The sequence below is a fragment of the Apodemus sylvaticus genome, chromosome 14, assembly GCF_947179515.1.
Source record: "Apodemus sylvaticus chromosome 14, mApoSyl1.1, whole genome shotgun sequence".
Taxonomy (NCBI): Eukaryota; Metazoa; Chordata; class Mammalia; order Rodentia; family Muridae; genus Apodemus; species Apodemus sylvaticus.
The window spans coordinates 71,376,935-71,389,360 of record NC_067485.1 but is presented as its reverse complement, the minus strand read 5'-3'; positions in this window follow the sequence as shown (position 1 = coordinate 71,389,360).

Genomic DNA, 12,426 nt, shown 5'->3' with positions numbered 1-12,426 from the left:
TCTTAAAATTACAGTGATTTCATAAACATCCAGCAAACCATAAAACACAATATTTTAGACGCATAAATGTATTTACAATAATAAATCTTTTAAGATTGAAAAGTGATATTAAACTATAAATAAACAAGTACTGGCTATGATTTTAGAATTCTACAAATGAAAGCAGATTCAAAGGTTTTGTTACATGTTTAGATTGACTGGTTTGGTCAAGATTCAACTGTGCCATTTTAACTGAAAGGACAAGAAGTGTTTAAATAAAACCTTTTGTAGAAATTTCATAAAAATAATGAAAAAGAAAAGAAAAGGACACCAGCCTAGAAATGAGACAAGAAAGTGTGCAAGTCTTCCATGGATTCTACTTGAGTTTCTGCATCCAATTTCCTGTCTCCAGCTCCAGCCTTGGCTTCCGTTATAAACAGAAATGAACACTTTCCTGCTCTGACCTATGTTCAGGTTTTTATTACACCAATGTTGGGACGCCCAGCCCTTAAGGTGGTAGTCTACCATGCATGGACAGCTTTTGTGAGCTAGGCACAAAATTGAGCACCCCCTTGTTTTAGTGGGACTTCCTCTTCTCTGTCTGATTTGGAGAACCTGACCCCAGAATTCTCTTCTTAAAGGAAGTCACATAGACTTGTTGAGATTTAGGGTTCCACTTCCTTTCTCCTAATAAGAACCTGTACCGCAAGCACTAGGGACTCCTGCTTTGCCTCTCCAGGCAAAGGTAGCATTCCTAGTACCTTAAGCTCCAGACACTATTTCATACTGGAAATACCCACTCTCCTCCAAAAAAAATACATAGCCCTTCCACAACCCGCATAAAAGAGCTGCCTCACTGAAGCTCCTGTCACTCTGCCACAATCGCACTCTCTGACTTCCTCAAGACTGCCCACCGAACTGCAGCTCCACCAGCACTCATGGACTAGGAGACAAGGACCCACAAAGAAGGAAGACATCTCAAGTACTAGTCAAATACTGGTCAAAATACTAGTGAGCAGCACTTGAAGGCCTTGGCACTTCCCTCGGGGCTACTTAGGAAAACTGACACACCTTTCTCCACAGGATTCCCAACCTGCCCCTAGGCCCTGACTCCCACTCCCAGTTACCTCTCATTGCTGTCTTTGTCATTCATGCCATTTTTTCCAAGTTCGAGCCTGTTCTGACCCGTGGCAACAGCACCCCAGAGAGAAGCCTTGTGGATCTTTCCAAAAGCTTTGTAGCTTTCCAGCTGTCTGGGAGAGCTGGGGCTAGTACCTTCCTGGCACTGCCCCCCAGGGTCCTGAGAGGACCCCCTCTGGCTGGTGGAAGAGCCAGAGGAAGAATGTGGTGGACTCCAGAACTTGCTCATGGTAGAGCTCCCCACCCACCCACCCCGAGTCGCCCCGAGCCCTGCCCTCCCCCTTAGCTGTTGGTCACCCTCAGAACCAACACACTGTTATATATCAGAAAGGAAGCCAAGTGAGTTGTGTCAGCTTCACCACCACAACAAAGTATCCACAAAGTATCAAAGTATCAAGCTCAGTAGGCCAGAGACCAGGCAGCCCAGGAACTCCAGTCAACTGAAGCCCACTGTTGCCAAGCAACGCATCAAAACACAGGCATGTGACCTCTGACCAATTGGAACGCCTAGATTCAACTACTATGATAGGCCTTCTCAGCCTGCTTGCTGTTTGTGCTCATGGCCTGATCTGGGAAACTGGATTACTAGTTCAATCTAGCTTTGCAACTGAGAGACCATGCATTTGCTGGGGAGTGCTGGAGCCTGCTGGAGACTGCACTGGTTTAGTTTCCAAGAGCAGTTTCCTAAAACCTGTCAGTCAAGCTGCCTTTCTTTGACTTCCTTCACGGGGCCAAAAAAGTCACTGTGCCCTGACCATTGTCCATGGGGATTTAAGAGGAGCCATTAGGCTAGGATGATGACTTTGGAGACTCCAAAAGTAGCGACATCATTTTGGATTTTTTGAGTGTATTTGTTTCGATGGGTGGGTTTAGTTTGGTTTGTGGGGGGGGGGGGGTGGGCAAGGGAGGAAGGGTTTGTTTTTGTTGTCTTTTGATGTTGATTTGGGGATGTATTTATGATTCCAAGATAGGCTTTCACTAATAAAGAGCTGGCTAGACTCACTTCCTAATCTAGGATGGCCAACAAATCACACAAGTCTGCCTGCCTCTGTCTCCCATAGGCCAAGATTAATAATATGCACAACCACACCCAGTCATATTTACATTTTTTAAAGCAGAAACATGTGCCCGTTAGCCTGATGAATGAGAAGACATCAAGTCCTGTGATGCCTGTCTTATTTCCTGCCCCTGGAAGCAGTCTTGTGTTTACTGTGTCCATGCTGTTCGATGTGTCTGCTTGACTTAGGAACATTGTCAATTTTGTAATTATTTACTCCTTTACTTCTGATTAGCCCTCTAATTTCATTTTTCTCAGTGTAACTAGGCCAATGTGACATGTGGCTGAACAGAAAGAACTATAGGCTACCAAGGAATAAAGAGAATGAGAAAAGTGAGCCCTCTTAGGGGAAAGACACCAATCGGTTTCAACTAAATGGTCAGCCTTGAAAACACACATGAAAATAGCGTTATATGGACTGTGGAAGTTTTATATATAGCAAAATATATACATTCAGACATATACCCACACACACGTCTGTGTGAATCTGTATGTGTATGTGTGTATGTGTGAGTACAAGAACAATTTATAAACAAAGAGGCTAGAACTTTCAAAAGGATAAAGTATAGTGGTGAAGACCAAGACACAGCATAGTACAAAATGAAATACATAAAAATAAAATTTAAGTATTAATAAGTCTAAAGCATGGCAAGGAGTAAATATTATAACTTCAAGACTAATTCCACGGTGTATTGTTTCAAAGGACTCCTGTTAGCGTTAATATCAAAGAAGTAGAAGTCAAACAACTTTAAAGTAGTGTACCATGAAATTATTCTTAAAATTACAGTGATTTCATAAACATCCAGCAAACCATAAAACACAATAATTTTAGAGACATACATGTATTTACAATAATAAATCTTTTAAGTTTGAAAAATGATATTAAACTATAAATAAACAAGTACTGGCTATGATTTTAGAATTCTACAAATGCAAGCAGATTCAAAGGTTTTGTTACATTTTTAGATTGACTGGTTTGGTCAAGATTCAACTGTGCCATTTTAACTGAAAGGACAAGAAGTGTTTAAATAAAACCTTTTGTAGAAATTTCATAAAAATAATGAAAAAGAAAAGAAAAGAAAAGGACACCAGCCTAGAAATGAGACAAGAAAGTGTGCAAGTCTTCCATGGATTCTACTTGAGTTTCTGCATCCAATTTCCTGTCTCCAGCTCCAGCCTTGGCTTCCGTTATAAACAGAAATGAACACTTTCCTGCTCTGACCTATTTTCAGGTTTTTATTACACCAATGTTGGGACGCCCAGCCCTTTAGGTGGTAGTCTACCATGCATGGACAGCTTTTGTGAGCTAGGCACAAAATTGAGCACCCCCTTATCTTAGTGGGACTTCCTCTTTTCTGTCTGATTTGGAGAACCTGACCCCAGAATTCTCTTCTTAAAGGAAGTCACATAGACTTGTTGAGATTTAGGGTTCCACTTCCTTTCTCCTAATAAGAACCTGTACCGCAAGCACTAGGGACTCCTGCTTTGCCTCTCCAGGCAAAGGTAGCATTCCTAGTACCTTAAGCTCCAGACACTATTTCATACTGGAAATACCCACTCTCCTCCAAAAAAAAATACATAGCCCTTCCACAACCCGCATAAAAGAGCTGCCTCACTGAAGCTCCTGTCACTCTGCCACAATCGCACTCTCTGACTTCCTCAAGACTGCCCACTGAACTGCAGCTCCACCAGCACTCATGGACTAGGAGCCAAGGACCCACAAAGAAGGAAGACATCTCAAGTACTAGTCAAATACTGGTCAAAATACTAGTGAGCAGCACTTGAAGGCCTTGGCACTTCCCTCGGGGCTACTTAGGAAAACTGACACACCTTTCTCCACAGGATTCCCAACCTGCCCCTAGGCCCTGACTCCCACTCCCAGTTACCTCTCATTGCTGTCTTTGTCATTCATGCCATTTTTTCCAAGTTCGAGCCTGTTCTGACCCGTGGCAACAGCACCCCAGAGAGAAGCCTTGTGGATCTTTCCAAAAGCTTTGTAGCTTTCCAGCTGTCTGGGGGAGCTGGGGCTAGTACCTTCCTGGCACTGCCCCCCAGGGTCCTGAGAGGACCCCCTCTGGCTGGTGGAAGAGCCAGAGGAAGAATGTGGTGGACTCCAGAACTTGCTCATGGTAGAGCTCCCCACCCACCCACCCCGAGTCGCCCCGAGCCCTGCCCTCCCCCTTAGCTGTTGGTCACCCTCAGAACCAACACACTGTTATATATCAGAAAGGAAGCCAAGTGAGTTGTGTCAGCTTCACCACCACAACAAAGTATCCACAAAGTATCAAAGTATCAAGCTCAGTAGGCTAGAGACCAGGCAGCCCAGGAACTCCAGTCAACTGAAGCCCACTGTTGCCAAGCAACGCATCAAAACACAGGCATGTGACCTCTGACCAATTGGAACGCCTAGATTCAACTACTATGATAGGCCTTCTCAGCCTGCTTGCTGTTTGTGCTCATGGCCTGATCTGGGAAACTGGATTACTAGCTCAATCTAGCTTTGCAACTGAGAGACCATGCATTTGCTGGGGACTGCTGGAGCCTGCTGGAGACTGCACTGGTTTAGTTTCCAAGAGCAGTGTCCTAAAACCTGTCAGTCAAGCTGCCTTTCTTCGACTTCCTTCACAAGGCCAAAAAAGTCACTGTGCCCTGACCATTGTCCATGGGGATTTAAGAGGAGCCATTAGGCTAGGATGATGACTTTGGAGACTCCAAAAGTAGCGACATCATTTTGGATTTTTTGAGTGTATTTGTTTCGGTGGGTGGGTTTAGTTTGTTTTGTGGGGGGGGGGGGGTGTGGGCAAGGGAGGAAGGGTTTGTTTTTGTTGTCTTTTGATGTTGATTTGGGGATGTATTTATGATTCCAAGATAGGCTTTCACTAATAAAGAGCTGGCTAGACTCACTTCCTAATCTAGGATGGCCTACAAATCACACAAGTCTGCCTGCCTCTGTCTCCCATAGGCCAGGATTAATAATATGCACAACCACACCCAGCCATATTTACATTTTTTAAAGCAGAAACATGTGCCCGTTGGCCTGATGAATGAGAAGACATCAAGTCCTGTGATGCCTGTCTTATTTCCTGCCCCTGGAAGCAGTCTTGTGTTTACTGTGTCCATGCTGTTGGATGTGTCTGCTTGACTTAGAAACATTGTCAATTTTGTAATTATTTACTCCTTTACTTCTGATTAGCCCTCTAATTTCATTTTTCTCGGTGTAACTAGGCCAATGTGACATGTGGCTGAACAGAAAGAACTATAGGCTACCAAGGAATAAAGAGAATGAGAAAAGTGAGCCCTCTTAGGGGAAAGACACCAATCGGTTTCAACTAAATGGTCAGCCTTGAAAACACACATGAAAATAGCATTATATGGACTGCGGAAGTTTTATATATAGCAAAATATATACATTCAGACATATACCCACACACACGTCTGTGTGAATCTGTATGTGTATGTGTGTATGTGTGAGTACAAGAACAATTTATAAACAAAGAGGCTAGAACTTTCAAAAGGATAAAGTATAGTGGTGAAGACCAAGACACAGCATAGTACAAAATGAAATACATAAAAATAAAATTTAAGTATTAATAAGTCTAAAGCATGGCAAGGAGTAAATATTATAACTTCAAGACTAATTCCACGGTGTATTGTTTCAAAGGACTCCTGTTAGCATTAATATCAAAGAAGTAGAAGTCAAACAACTTTAAAGTAGTGTACCATGAAATTATTCTTAAAATTACAGTGATTTCATAAACATCCAGCAAACCATAAAACACAATAATTTTAGAGATATAAATGTATTTACAATAATAAATCTTTTAAGTTTGAAAAATGATATTAAACTATAAATAAACAAGTACTGGCTATGATTTTAGAATTCTACAAATGCAAGCAGATTCAAAGGTTTTGTTACATTTTTAGATTGACTGGTTTGGTCAAGATTCAACTGTGCCATTTTAACTGAAAGGACAAGAAGTGTTTAAATAAAACCTTTTGTAGAAATTTCATAAAAATAATGAAAAAGAAAAGAAAAGAAAAGGACACCAGCCTAGAAATGAGACAAGAAAGTGTGCAAGTCTTCCATGGATTCTACTTGAGTTTCTGCATCCAATTTCCTGTCTCCAGCTCCAGCCTTGGCTTCCGTTATAAACAGAAATGAACACTTTCCTGCTCTGACCTATGTTCAGGTTTTTATTACACCAATGTTGGGACGCCCAGCCCTTTAGGTGGTAGTCTACCATGCATGGACAGCTTTTGTGAGCTAGGCACAAAATTGAGCACCCCCTTATCTTAGTGGGACTTCCTCTTTTCTGTCTGATTTGGAGAACCTGACCCCAGAATTCTCTTCTTAAAGGAAGTCACATAGACTTGTTGAGATTTAGGGTTCCACTTCCTTTCTCCTAATAAGAACCTGTACCGCAAGCACTAGGGACTCCTGCTTTGCCTCCCCAGGCAAAGGTAGCATTCCTAGTACCTTAAGCTCCAGACACTATTTCATACTGGAAATACCCACTCTCCTCCAAAAAAAAATACATAGCCCTTCCACAACCCGCATAAAAGAGCTGCCTCACTGAAGCTCCTGTCACTCTGCCACAATCGCACTCTCTGACTTCCTCAAGACTGCCCACTGAACTGCAGCTCCACCAGCACTCATGGACTAGGAGCCAAGGACCCACAAAGAAGGAAGACATCTCAAGTACTAGTCAAATACTGGTCAAAATACTAGTGAGCAGCACTTGAAGGCCTTGGCACTTCCCTCGGGGCTACTTAGGAAAACTGACACACCTTTCTCCACAGGATTCCCAACCTGCCCCTAGGCCCTGACTCCCACTCCCAGTTACCTCTCATTGCTGTCTTTGTCATTCATGCCATTTTTTCCAAGTTCGAGCCTGTTCTGACCCGTGGCAACAGCACCCCAGAGAGAAGCCTTGTGGATCTTTCCAAAAGCTTTGTAGCTTTCCAGCTGTCTGGGGGAGCTGGGGCTAGTACCTTCCTGGCACTGCCCTCCAGGGTCCTGGGAGGACCCCCTCTGGCTGGTGGAAGAGCCAGAGGAAGAATGTGGTGGACTCCAGAATTTGCTCATGGTAGAGCTCCCCACCCACCCACCCCGAGTCTCCCCGAGCCCTGCCCTCCCCCTTAGCTGTTGGTCACCCTCAGAACCAACACACTGTTATATATCAGAAAGGAAGCCAAGTGAGTTGTGTCAGCTTCACCACCACAGCAAAGTATCCACAAAGTATCAAAGTATCAAGCTCAGTAGGCTAGAGACCAGGCAGCCCAGGAACTCCAGTCAACTGAAGCCCACTGTTGCCAAGCAACGCATCAAAACACAGGCATGTGACCTCTGACCAATTGGAACGCCTAGATTCAACTACTATGATAGGCCTTCTCAGCCTGCTTGCTGTTTGTGCTCATGGCCTGATCTGGGAAACTGGATTACTAGCTCAATCTAGCTTTGCAACTGAGAGACCATGCATTTGCTGGGGACTGCTGGAGCCTGCTGGAGACTGCACTGGTTTAGTTTCCAAGAGCAGTGTCCTAAAACCTGTCAGTCAAGCTGCCTTTCTTTGACTTCCTTCACAAGGCCAAAAAAGTCACTGTGCCCTGACCATTGTCCATGGGGATTTAAGAGGAGCCATTAGGCTAGGATGATGACTTTGGAGACTCCAAAAGTAGCGACATTATTTTGGATTTTTTAGTGTATTTGTTTCAATGGGTTGGTTTAGATTTGCGGTTGGGGAGTGTCCGAGGGTGGAAGGGGTTGTTTTTGTTGTCTTTTGGTGTGAAAGGATAGAAAATAATATGACCTAACTCTAATGACCCCAAGAAATCAGTTGTTTAAAATGCTATCTCGTTTTGTTAGAAACTAGGTAAATGGTCACATTCCAGAGCCTGCCCTTTGTTTAGGCCTAGCAAAAAAGCCTTGAATAGGTGATCCTGGCCCCATAAGGTAACTGGAAATGGGCTAAGCTTATCTTCTGTAAACTTAAGCCATTACCCCTAAGCAGGAGTTCACGCAGCTGTAGACATTATAGGAAACTGATTGGTCTTCTGAGCGCAGGCTCCGATAATTTATACTGATTGGCCTAAAAACTATGGAGTGGTACAAATCAATTGGCTCGCATTTCGCGGGCTCTCCATGCTAAGAAATGATTGGTTTTGTGATTCGCAGGCTCTGTCGCAATTTGGCACTCGGGGTCCATAGTCCTCTAACCCTGCGTGTTGCACGGCTATGGAACCCAGAATTCTGGAAATAAAGAAATCCTCATGCTACTGCATTGAGACCATTTCTCGCGAGTGATTTGGGTGTAGCCTTCCAGGGTGTGGGGTGCTGGGGCTCATGTTAGTGTTAATATCAAAGAAGTTGTAGTCAAACTACTTTAAAGTAGTAAGCCATAAAATTATTCTTAAAATTACAGTGATTTCATGAATATCCAGCAAATCATAAAAAACATTTTTAGAGACAAAAATGTATTTACAATAATACATTTATTATTGTAAATACATACTCACTGAAGCTCATCCTGGTAGTCAGTCATTCTGGCACAGCACTCTCTGACTTCCCCAACACTGCCCACCGAAGTTCAGCTCCTCCAGCATTCTTGGTGTAGGAGCCAATGACTCACCAACAACGAAGACCCACAAAGCAACAGAGCCATGTACACAGACAGGAAAACTATCTAAAAGCCCTCTCATTCTGATGTCTACAGGAAAAAAAAAAAACCCTCCTATGTTTATACATCTCACATTAGAGATTCCCTTAGGAATCTATAAACATCTGCAAATTGGAAAAGCATCAATGTGTGGGTCAAATAAACATCTTACCAGGATCTCACGGGAATTCTGCTTTATATTTCCTCATCACTGTTTTTCTCACAGTCTTCAATCTTAAGGGGCACCATTCTTGTTTATCCATTTACTAATAATCAATAAATACTTCAGCTTAAAAGAAAGCCTTCATTAGTACTACTATTTGATCTACATCTGCATTATTCACGATTTACAGTATGAGTTAGTGCTGCACCCCTCATTGGAGTCTCTTTCATTGTTACAGTACATGCACCACTTGTAAAACAAAAGTATTAATGAACAGATAAATGTCCTATATGTGGTGTTGATTCTGTTTGGTCATTAGCTGACAATGCTCTAACCTTAATATTTTGTGATTGTTGATCTTTGCTACATATATTTTAAAGTCTCCCAATTATCTTTACTGCTGTATACACGATTGCTATTTGCTGTGATGTTGTGTTTTCAGGTTAGCAAAATATGAAATTCTGTGAATGAAAATCCTTTGCTCTTAAGAAACAAAAAGCATCTTGGGTATTCCAAATTTTGGGACTAATATTCACTTATTAGCAAGTGCATACCATATGGGTTCTTTTGTGACTGGGTTACCACACTCAGGATGATGTTTTCTAGCTCTATCCATTTGCCTAAGAGCTTCATGGATATTGTTTTTAATAGCTGAGTAGTACTCCATTGTGTAAATGTATCACATTTTTTGTATCCATTCCTCTGTTGAGGGATATCTGGGTTCTTTCCAGATTCTGGCTATTATAAATAGGGCTGCTATGAACATAGTGGAACATGTGTCCTTATTACATGTTGGAGCATCGTCTCGGTATATGCACAGGAGAGGTATAGCTAGGTCTTCAGGTAGTGCTATATTCAGTCCCAAGAGACTAGTTATTTCACCTGGTCTTCTGAATAAACTGGAATCCCTGAAGAAGTAGGCTCCAACAAACATGCTGGCTAGTAGGAGCTGGCAGGCAAAGAAAAGTGAGTCTCCCTTCTTCCAAATGCCTCATTTAACCCTCTATCTGAAGGTGTGGTCCAGATTAAGGTGCTTTCTCCCAGTCTGTCCTTGAACTCAGAGATCTGCTTGCCTCATTCCCCAGGGATTGAAGGCCTGTGCTACCCACACATGAACCTAAGCTTTTCATGGCCTCTATACCTCAAGATCTCCATGTCAATATACAGGTCATAATCCTGAGTCTTCCACCTTCAAGACCTGGATCACAGGTGTGCCCTTCATATCTGGACTATATAGGTCATTCCAGATGTAGTCAAGTGGACAAAGAGAAATAGCCATTACAGTGTTTATCACAGCAACAGAAACCTCACTATGGAAAGACCCTGAATGAGAATAAATCACTCACCTGCCTCAGTCCCTTGAGAGTGACCCTCCCATTGGCTATAACTATTAAATCTAGTGTTTCCTGAAGGTCTAATTCACTAAAGTGGTGCTACTACCTTAGACACATTTCTGTCAAGTCTTGTGAGGATTACCCCTTTTGGTCCACTTGAAGGTGGCAAGGTTGTGCTGTGAGTCCAGCCTGCCTTGAAATCAAAGCAGCCTTTTTCCTGGGCTACAATGGCTCAACAGTGTCATCTATCCCCGAACTCACGTCACATGACAAATTTCCCCAGACATATAAGCAGGGTGAAAGCACTGACAAGAGTCATAGGTCATTCTCTAGAGGTGCCTCAGAGCTGGAAATGGGGAGGTGATCTTGTTGATTGGTCATCAGGTCATAGATGGAAGGCCCTAAATGGCATTTAAATATTGGAAAAAGGAGAGTGTGCCAGAGAGGGACTGGAGATCAGCTGTGACAACAAAGAGTGCCCAAGTAGTGGGAGATAGCATTGATGTTGGTGGCAATGACAGATAATTTTGAGGCAGTACCATGAGGATCTTAGGACTTGGAATGAGGAAAGCCAAAACAGTACCAGGATTTAAAATCCAGAGGGATTAAAGACACAAAATACTGCTAAGATCATACAAGGGGCCAAGGGAGCTAGAGTGGTCCAAACATGCCCAGAGAAGCCAATTAGTAGTACCATAAGCAAGGAAGTATGCATTAAATCTTCACTTATGACCCCAATTGTTTTATGTTTTGTTTGGTTTGAGAATTTTTGCACAGAAATGTTGGCTAGGGAAAGCAGGTTTTGTTGAAGAAACTATGTGTGCCTCTACCTTCAGGGTTGAGGATTCCAGGACGACAATTGATCAAATTCTTATTCTCTATCATTTTGAAAATTTCAGTCTACACTCCTCTCAGATCCTTGCTCTCTGTCTGTTAGGAAAGAGAATGTATATATGGTGAAGAATATATGGTGAGCTCCAGAGATGGTAGTCACTTAAACTGCAGTGTCCTGGGAAAAAGAACATTTTTGTCAGGGTATCTCAGTGCCAGGGAAAAGCTAACATTTTTTTCTTATCTACTTGAATCTAATAAAAAGATTGGATTTTCTTGAGTATGTATTTGATAGCTTCTATAAACCAACATTTGTTGGAGAATGTAGGGGTCCAAGTGTAAAGTGAATCATCTTATCCATCGACTAATGTGTGAATGTTAGCCCGTGCCCATTGGTTTTTGTTAAATTGGCACAAGCTTAAGTATTTTGGGGAAAGAAAAAAGAACTGGGTTGAGTGTATGGAAGGTTATGAGGCATTTTGATTGATTGATATCATTGGGCATGAAGTCATTGCTGTATATATGTATATAATTGTATAATATTCTACACTGTAAAGCAAACTAACACACAGTGCATAACCCAGTAAAAGACAACAGTCTGGAATCATTTGTTGTAATTCATATGATTCCAGCTATTATTTTTAAAGTGGAAAGGGTCTTTATTGGGGTATGGAGAGCTAATATCCATGAAAGGATTGAGCATTAGTCTCTAGCATGTGGCCCTGTTTTCTGAGGTTGTAGAAAGTCTGAAAAAAATACAGTCTAGCAGAATAAAGTAGGACATAGTGAATAGAGGGACTACTAACTGTGTGTAACCATCTTCTTCAAGTCTCTACTGCTTCTCTAAGCTTGAGCCTATCCTGCCTTGAGGGAAGAAAATAAAGAAAACCCATAGGTTGTACCCAGCCATTATTGGTCCATTTCAGCTCTGACCTCAAAAGGAACCATTGTGAGGTCTCTTACTTGCCTAGTTACAGCTCTGGCTGAGAATGCCTCCTGTCCTTATAGTGCAGTTGTTCTTGCTAAGTTGTTTGTTTGTTTGTTTATTTGTTTAGTTGGTTGATTGGTTGGCTCATTGGGTGTTTGGAAAGAACTTTGATTTCTAGGCTGGTAAGCCACTGAACTTGGATCTTTGTGAACTGTTGAATCTGAACACGGTGAGTTTTCTTCTGTATTCCTATGTTTCACTTTAGAGGGTTTTGCTTTCTGGATTTAAACTAAGTATCCCTCTCTTCCTGTATTTTCTTGGTTTGAAGACTTAATAGA